This window comes from Elephantulus edwardii, unplaced genomic scaffold (genome assembly GCF_000299155.1).
Source record: "Elephantulus edwardii isolate Elephantulus edwardi_28Jun2011 unplaced genomic scaffold, EleEdw1.0 scaffold00044, whole genome shotgun sequence".
Taxonomy (NCBI): domain Eukaryota; kingdom Metazoa; phylum Chordata; class Mammalia; order Macroscelidea; family Macroscelididae; genus Elephantulus; species Elephantulus edwardii.
The window spans coordinates 1537982-1548063 of NW_006399794.1; the positions used below are offsets into that span (position 1 = coordinate 1537982).

Consider the following 10082-nt stretch of genomic DNA (forward strand, 5'->3'; position numbering starts at 1 on the left):
GCAAAACTATGGGAAGAGCAAACTTTAAAGTAAAAGCATGTGAAAGAACATAATGTATTTAGGGAATGAAGAGTAGTTAGGTATAATGAAAGAGGAGTCTTCTTGAAAGAGAAACAAGAGATTAGCCCATCTCCCTTGCCCCCTAAAAAAATGTTTACTAAAGGCCTTAAACATCATGCTGAGCTTTTCCTGGAGAAGGAGTTATCTTTCTATTTTAAACAACAACAACAAAATCATTCAACATATTGATAAACCCAAAGCTAAACTACTAATCCTATAACTATCACATCAACTCCAAGTCACAGTGACAGAGTAGAACTGTTTCCAAGGGTTTTCTTGGCCATAATCTTCATAGTTTTCCAAGTCCTATTATTTCAGAAGTGGATAGCCAATCCTGCCCCTTCATCTGTCTTCATCTGAGAGCTCCTCTTTGGTACAACAGCTGACTGACAAGCACTGTACTCAAGAGAACAACATTTCCCCAAGTCAACAAACTTACAGACAAATGATTATACCCCTAAGAGCAAACCATGGGACAAACTAACAGACAGATACCAAGGCAGAAGCACAAAGGCTCCCACATTGAGACAGCAGCACAATGTCCAGAAGGCCTAGAGCTGTGCTGTGGTCAGCAGTGGACTGCCAAGAAAACAAATGGGTCTATCCTGGACAAAGTGAAACAAAGGTGCTACTTTGAAGGCTGAATGGTAAAACTTCATCTTATATACACTGGGCATGTTGCCAGGAGGGGCCAGTACGTGGAGAAGTACATCATGCTTGGGAAGGTCGAAGATCAGCACAAGAGAAGAAGACCCTCAACAAGACAGACTGACACAGTTACTGTGACAATGGGGTCTTGTGTCAGAGGTGGTAAGATTGGCTCAGGATAGGGCAAGGACCAGAGATATTCTTCTTTGGACCACTATGAGTTGTAGTCAACTTGACAACACTTAACTACAACAATCTTCATGGAAGCAGCTCACTAGGTCTTTCTTCCCTGGTGCCAGTGGGTGGATTCAAATCATCAACTTTCAGGTTAGTTGTTGCTGTTGTTGTTGTGTGCCATCGAGTCAGAACCCACCCACAGCTGACCCTCCAGTGGGTTTTCAGATACAGTTAATCTCATGGGAGGAGACTGTGCATCCTTGTCCTGCAGAGCAACTGGTGTACTGGAACTGTGTGCTTTGGGACTGCAGTGCAGCCTCTTACCACTAGGCCACCAGAGCTCCTTGACTAGGAGCCAGGAGTAAACTATTTGTTACTCAAGAGTAAAACTGAACAAAGCAGAGCGAAAAAACAGCACATATGAGGCCTGATTACAGGCATGGGATCTGGAAGGAGGAATCAACACAACCTCAAGAGAGATGATTAAGTGTGAGGAAAGAAACAGCAGGGGCTGGCACATCAGCCTGGCAGTCAAATCCAGTCTGCCATCTACTTTTATACAGCCCACACACTGAGAATGGCTTTCACCTTTTTAAATGGCTAAAGAAAGACCAGAACAAAAAATTCATAATGTGAAAATTCTGTCAAATTCAAATCTCAACACTCAAAAAGTCAGTTTTATTGGAATATAGTTAAAGCTCTTTACTTACCTAAGGTCTATAGGTGCTTTTGAGATATAAGTAATTGAACAGTTAAGAGAGAGACCACAGGGCTCATAAAGCCATAAGTATTTCCTGTTTGGCCATTTATGAACAAGTTCTCAACTAGATGATGACTACATTTCAACCTTAGGCAGCTGGGTGGAATGGTGAAGGAGTAGACATTGACAAATAAGACAAAGAATTATTCCACTGAGGAAACTTGAGGATCCTGTGAAACATCCAAGAAACAGTGGGAAAAGATAGACTGAGTAGTGAAAAAGCTAGATTTGAGGGTCATCAATGGGTACAAAGTGATTAATACAGGAATAGCTGAGATAAGCTTATGTGGAGGCAAAGCAGATCGGATCAAACTCAACGACTCAATTCACTGACATCGAGTGAGAACCAACTCATAGCTGCCCCACCATTGGGTTTCTGAGGCTATAAATCACATGGGAGGAGCTTGTCCATCTTCCATCCAAAGAGCTGTTGTTGGATTCAAACTGTCAGAGAAGCGTGACCTTTGAGTTGGCTATGAAACTCCCTATAGACAAAGCTCCTAGCAGGCGGCATCAGAACCTCAGGAAAACACTACTGAAAGGGAAAACAGAAAAGTCAGAGCAGAAAAAAAATAGAGAATGGGGGCTAAATCGAGTCTATAAGGCCAAGTGTGAGAAAATTTCAGGGAAAAAGAAAAACTGAACATCAAATGCCAGATCTCAAATGGGATCAATACTGAAAGGGAGACTGGATTTTTGGAGATCATAGCCTGCAAAGGATCACCTGAATAGTGAGAAGAGAAGTGAATTTCCACTTGGTTTCGGGATTCTACATTCCCTGGTTGTCATCCTCCACTGGAGGGTCCTTTAGACTCTCTTGTTAGTTCTTTCTCAGCTTCTTCTTCCTTTCCTCACAGCCTTCTACAAACATACTCTCTCCTCTAGGCATACTGAATTCTTTGCTAGTCAACAATACACCACACCCACTCCTGTCTCCATGCCATTGGATGACCATGCCAAAGTTCTTTCCCAAGATGGACACATGGCACATAGTTCTCCTTCTCTCCCTTCCTTGTCCAAATCTTAATTCAGATCTCTTTATTCAAATATGACCTTCTAAATGAGGTCTTCCCTGGCCATATCCCACTTCATAATACTCCATTTCCCTCCTTTTTTTATTTCACTCTAAAGCACCCATTATAATTCAAAATATATTTTACTGGTGTGTTTTACTTATTTCCTGTCTCAACTTTTAAGATGTAAGTACCATTTTTGTTGTTGTTGTTGCTGTTAGGTGCTATCAAGTTGACTATAAATTGTGGCAACCCTAAGAACAACATATCTGAGACCTGTCCTATCCTATGCCATGCTTGTGACTTCTGTCATGCTCAAGTCCACTGTGACAGTCATTGTGTCAACTCATCTCATTGAGGGTCTTCCTCCTTTTTCCCAGCAGGATGTCCCCAAGGACTGATTCCTCCTAAAAATATGCCCAAAGTGAAATGAAGTTTCACATCCTCGCCTCTAAGGAGCACTCTAGTTAGACTTTCTTCAAGATAGATTTGTTTGTTCTTTTGGCAGTCCATGGTATGCCAAGAGATGTTGTAGAAGCTCAGTATCAACAATCAAAACAAGGGTCATGAGCAGTTAGCTCAGATTTCGTCTTCATTCTCACAGAGGTGGGCTTGAGACAGCATCAATATTCCTTTGGCAAAAGATTTACTATATCCTTCTATGGAAGATGAGAAGCAGCAGCATAAAAAGAAACGGCCAGTTCAAAAGCCAAATTCTTATTTTATGGATGTAAAATGTCCAGGTTGCTACAAGATTACCAGAGTTTCCAGCCATGCTCAGACAGTGGTTCTTTGAGTAGGTCGTTCAACAGTGTTGTGCCAGCCCACAGGAGGAAAAGCCAAACTCACAGAAGGTTGTTCATTCAGAAGAAAGCAACACTAATGCTCTATACAACTTCCTGAGTTTCTAGTTGGTCACAGAAAGACTTACCAATCAGTAATTCTGGTTAATCCACTAAGATAACATTTCATTTTTTTTGTAAGCTATGTGGCACTTATTTCTTTTGGTGTCAATTTTTTCAGTAAAGTTTTTTATTATGGGGTTGGGGGGAGAAACCACTCACAAAAACAAAACAAGGTCACAGTCTAACTGTGGAACAGACTATCAACTACTCATATGCAAATTCAAATTGACATTGAAGAAAATTAGAACAAGTCTGCAGAATAAAAATATTACCTTAAATGTATCCCAAATTAATTTAAAAACCATTTTAAAAATAGATTTGACACACTGAACACTAATGACCAAAGACTAGATGAGTTATGGAATAATATCAAGAATATCAAGAACACCATCCATGAAGAGAGCAATAGGTCATTTCAAAGACAGGGGGGAAAGAAAGTAAAATAAAAAAGGATGTCAGAAGAGACTCTGAAACTTGCATTGGATTAAAAAGAAGCAAAACCAAAGAGGACTGCTGAGCTTAGTAAGAGAACTGAACAGAAGACTTCAAAGTGCAGGTTGAGAAAACAAAGCTTTATAATGCAAAGAGCTGGAATTAGAAAGCCAAAAGGGAAGAACACGCTCAGCATTTCTCAAGCTGAAAGAAATGAAGAACAAATTCAAGCCTTGAGTTGCAATACTGAAGGAGTCTATGGGCAAAACATTGAATGATACAGAAAGCATCAAAAGAAGGTAGGAGGAATATACAATCACTGTACCACAAAGAATTGACTGACACTCAAGCATGTTAGGAAGTAGCATATGATCAAGAAGCAACAGTACTGAAGGAAGAAGTTCAGGATGCACTGAAGGCATTGGCAAAAATAAGGCCCCAGGAATTGATAGATGCCTACTGAAGCATTTCAGGAAATAGATTCAATCTGAGATGTGCTCACAAGTATTTCTGACAAATACTGAAAACAGCCACCAGGACAACTGGAAGAAATCTGTATTTGTTCCCATCCCCCCAAAAAGTAATTCAAAAGAATGTGGGAATTAATGAAAAATACCTTTAACATCCCATGTAAGTAAAATCTTGCTGGAAAAATGGCTGGAACAGTACATCGACAAGGAACTGACAGAAATTCAAGCTGGATTCAGAAGAGACCATGGCACAAAGGATAGATGGATCAAGGCCAAAAATAGATGTTTAGTTGTATTTTCCTGATTATGCAAACATGTTTGACTGTGTTGATCCTAACAAACTGTGGCTAACACTGAGAAGAATGGGAATCCCAGAACACTTACTTGTGCTTTTATGAAACTTATACATAGACCATGAAGCAGTTGTCTGAACAGAATAAGAAAGCATTTCATGGTTTAAAATCAGAAAAGGTATGCATCAGGGTTTTGTACTTTCTCCATACCTATTCAATATGTATGCTGAGCAAATCATTCAAGAAGCTGGACTATATGAAGAACAATATGGTGTCAGAATTGGAGGAAGACTCATCAATAATCTGTATTATGCATGTTGACACAACCTTGCTTTCAGAAAATGAAGACTTGAAGTACCTACAGCTGAAGATCAATATGGTTTACATCTAAACATCAAGTTAATAAAAATCTTCACCATTATATAAAGAGCCAACATCATGACAGATGAAAAAAAGACTAAAGTTAATGATTTCCTTTTACTTGGATCCACAATCAACACCCCTGGTAAAAGCAGTCAAGATCAAAAGATATGTTGCATTGGGGAAATCTGCTGTCTCCAGAGTTCTAAAGAGTAAGGACGTTAAAGACTAAGGTGCACCTGATCCAGGCCATGGTATTTTCAATTGCTTCCTATGCATCTGGAAGTTGGACAATGAATAAGGATGACTGAAGAATCACCAATGCCTTTGAATTGTGGTATTGGTGAAGTACCATTAGGGCAGGGATTTTTGTTTGTTTGGGTCTGTTGGGACATTCTTGGCACCTCGCTCAGGGATACTGGTGAAGAATATTGAATATGTCATAAGCTGTCAAAAGAACAAACAAACCTGTCTGGAAAGAAGAAGTGCAGCCAGAATGCGCGTTAGAAGCACGAATGGAGAGACTGCCCCACACAGTGAGGCCATGTTATCAAGGCAGGTCCCTGGAGAAGGACATCACGCTTGGTCAAGCGAAGAAGTAGCAAAAAAGAGGAAACTGATGGGATGGATTGGCACAGTGGATAAAACAATGGGCTACAGCATTGGCTACAGCATTGATTACAAGGATGGTATATGTTAGTTGGGGGAAAAAAAAGAGAGAGAGAGAAAGAAGCTGGTCCCAAGCATGGTCCGAGAGGGAAGCCAGGTGACAGCTCACAGAAAGGATCTAAGTGGTCCACAGGCAGTCAAAGATAGTTTCTTTTTATAGGGGCTTTTAGGGAAATTTAGGCAAGATGGGACAGGGGTAACTCATGGTTGCTGTGACGCTAAACACTGTGAAACTGATGTGTCAAATGCGATAATGGTTACCCATGGTGGACAGTGTTTGGTGGAGCCTTCCGATTAAAACAAGCCTGGAAGCAAGAGTGGCATCCACTTCTGAAACAACTTGCCTCCGGAAACTCCATGAACTTAGAGAAATGATGAAAATTACACAAGTGTTCAGGTCTTTCATTCATAAGGTTGCTATGAGTCATCTACAACTTGATGGCACTTAACAACAACAGTAACAGGGAAGATGACAATTTGCTCAGAACTTGGGGTAGGGGTCCTGTCAATGTGTGATCAGGTCCAGAGCCTTATCTGGATCTAGTCATCTAGTGGCCTGATCAAGAGATAAGGTTCCTGCGAGGAATGATCAGGCCTGCGGCAACTGAAACATTTTTCCCTCCAGTATAGGACGGGGCAGGGTTTCATTCTGTCCACGTCCACCTAGTAAAACAAGCAACAACATTGTGCCTGGAATATTGTAGACTCAATAAATAATTGGGGAAAAATGGAAATAATAGATAGGGAAGTTAGAAGGAGCTAAGAAATAGGAAGCCAGAACAAACAACTCTCATAATCTATAATCTTCAAAGAAAGAAAATTTTCTTCAAATGGGAAACATTGGAGTACATTTTCAGAATGTTAGGGGGAAGGTGCCCAGCAGTAAATGGTTAAGAAATAGCTGCTAAGTGAAGGGTTGGTGGTTCAAACTCACCAGTGGCTTCTTGGAAGAAAAGACCTGGTGATCTGCTCTCCATAAAGATTACAGCCTACTAAATTCTATAAGGCAATGCTACTCTGCCACAGAGTCACTGTGCAGGAATCCACTTAAGGGTACACAACAATAGGGGTGGAAAGATCAGTGCAAAAAGGACATGTGATGTCAGAAAAGGGATATTTGGCTATGCCAATTCTTGGGGGAATGGGATCTCCTCGGAAGGGACTAAGACAGGAAAGGAGCATACAAGGGAAATACTGAATACAGTGAGATTTCAGGACTTGAAGAAATTTATACCTGGTGCTCAATTTTCTATCTCAAGGATTTGGGAAAGGTTTCTGCGATAAAGGTTTGGACCAAACACTTTGGAAAATGAGAATGTGAGTTGATTTGGAGAGAAAAAGCTTACCCAGCAAGGCTGCGACACAAATCATAATCTATTATGATTAGGGTGGGAGGATTTTACCCAACAACTCTGGACAGTCAATGAAAATCAAAATTATCAGTTTTTATAAGAAGTAGTAAATCCCTCATTCGATATTTCAGAAACTAAACAAAATGCAGAACTCTGAGACATGATAAGTAAACTAAATTCTGAAACCATTTGTGGTGCTTTTAATCAGCAGAGAGAATGCAAGATGGTGTTCCTATAAAGAATAAATCTTAAGGACAAATCTGGAGGAACCAGGATAAAAAGTGAGCCTTGGATATGTAGGCTCTGAAAAACTAGATGCCTCTTGAAACTCTACAAACTCTCTAAACGCTACAAACTCTCTAAACTCTATAAATGTACAGAAATGATGTTAGTTATAGACCAGAGTTCAGGTCTTTTGTGCAAAGCTTACTCTCAGTCATATTCAACTTGATGACACTTAACTACTGCTAAGTGAAACCAGTGCTGTTGTATCTGGAGGAACACTCTTCCACTTTGTACATCACTCTTTGTCAACGTGCAGTATGAAGTAACCTGGGTTTGCTGTGGTGCTGAACCTTGTACCTTTGGGGTATCAAATATCAGAATGGCTTCCCAATGTGGACAGTGTTTGGTGAAGCTCCCAGTTGTAAAACAGGTTTGGCAGCAGGAGTGGCATCCACTTCCTAAACCACATGCCTCTGGAAACTCTATGAATTTGGAGAAATGACAATAGGTATGGAAAGGTATTGGGTCTTTTATTCCTAGAGTCACTACGATTCGCACTCAGACTGTGGGCAATCAACAACAGAGGTGCTTGACAGAAAAAGCACAGGCACAGACCTCCAGCAGACTCCCCCCCAAGAACTCTTCACCTCCTTAGACCAACCCCACCCACTGCCTGCTACAGCTGAGCTCACAGAACCTCTCTAAACAGACAGAGCAGCTGAGCTGGGGGGTGGGGTGGGGAGGACTTTAAAAGAAGGGTGTGATCTTCCAATCACCAGTCTGCATTTATCTAGATTACCTAATGGCTGAATGAACAAAATGAAGATTTCACAACTAAGTACAACAGGTATAAAAATAACATCTTATGTGTGGTTTTAAGAACTCAATGGAGTGAACAAAAGATGGGGAGGGGAAGGGGCAGTCTGACTTAGTGGCAAAAATATAAAAATGCCTTTGAGCAAGCTGTTTTTGTTATTAGGTGCCATTGAGTCTACTAGGACTCTTAGTGGGCCCACGAACGATGGATCTCAACATTGCCTTGTCCTGTGTCATCCTCACCATCTGATATACTTGAGCCCAATGTTAGTCACTGAGTCAATCCATCTTATTGAGGGTCTTCCTCTTTACAATGACCCTCCACCTTTCCAAGAATGATCTCCTTCTCCATGAACCAACCCTTCCCAACCACATGCCCAAAGTATGTGAGTCCATCTTTCATCATCCTTGTCTCCAAGGAGCACCCTGGTTGCACTTTCTCCGAGACATGCTTGTTTGTTTTCTTGGCAGTCCATGGGATATTAGGTACTCTTCTCCAATGCCACAACTCAAAGGCATCAATTCTTCTACTATCATCCTCTGTCCAATTTTCAGATTCCTAACAAGTAATTCAAAAGGCCATGGCCTGGATCTGATGCACCTTACTTAGTCTTTTAAATGACATCAACAAAAGAGAACAGTGTAATGTAGTTGGCCTAGTAAAGTGAGAAGGATAGTCTAGAATGGGCATTTCCAAGCCAGGACTTGCTCCCAACTGTACACTACTCAGCTGTCTTACCAAAATAGTCAACGTATGGGGAAACATTTTGGTGGTTATATTTTGATGCTTCACATTTCAATCTAGGGAGCTCTCCATGACCTAGTGGTAAGGAGTTGTGCTGCCAAGCTGGAGGTACTCAGATCGAATCCATCAACTTCTCCGCGGAGAAAAGATGGACAGCCTCCTTCCATGTGAGTACCTAACATTTCAATGTACAGAGTTGCAGGCGAGTTTTTTGTATCAAGTTGAAGCTCTTTCTGCAACAGGAAATGTATTTTACATCACAGCTTTCAAAAGGGTGGTGCATCCCAAATACTCTTTCCCAACCCACTGTGCAGTCTATTAAAATGTTCTATCCGGTGTGAAAAACAATGTATACAAACTTCATGAACTATGTATATAAACCAGTATAAAATACCATTTTAAAATAGGAAAAAAATACCAATTATAAAAGTGACATCATTAATTCTTTAAAACTATCAACTCATTTTCCAAAGTAAGGGGGCGGGAATTCGGAATACAAAGTCGGCCCAAAGCATTTTAGACTCAAACTGTCGTAAGAAAGAGAGAGTTTCAATTCACTCCCAGTGGGGGAAAGAAAAGAAAAAATTTTTTGCAAAAAAAGTCCTTGAGTTCACAGATGGGTCACGTCCCATGCTAAAAGTGTGTCTTATCCAGGTTCTCCACTTGGGTTAGTTTATGCCTTACACCGCGGTGCTGCTAGGAGAGCCAGCAACTCCCTCATTCATTCAGCATTATGTGTAAATCTACCTGTTGAGCCAGGGGCGGACAAAAGATCCGAGGAGGCTGAGGCTAAACCCCGACTAAAGCAAGTCTAGGAACTACACGATTCAACGCAGGCAAACGAGTGAGAGTGGAGGCGCCCGGAAAAGTTGGTGCAGAAACATGGGAAACATAGCCTTGGGGAGCATGGAGGGCGGGGACGTGCGGCCTGCAGGAGGACGCCGCCTCCGGGCTGGATGCAAGCCCGGGCTTCGGCCGGCCACCTCTGCCAAGGCCACCGCCTCCTCGGCCCTCGAGCCACGCAGAGCAGGCGTCCGACCAGCGCGCCAGGCCTGACCCAGGAAAAGCGCGTCCGGGCCGCCGAGGGCGTGGCGACCACAGCCGGGCCCCACGGGCGCCACAGCCGCACAGCGCGGATGGCACCGCTCGCGCGCGGA

General features: G+C 41.9%; 1 protein-coding gene across 1 annotated transcript in view; it reads right to left on the reverse strand.

Moving 5' to 3' along the window:
- PARVA (parvin, alpha) overlaps nucleotides 1-10082 on the reverse strand; it is a 213068-nt gene that overhangs the window by 202533 nt on the left and 453 nt on the right.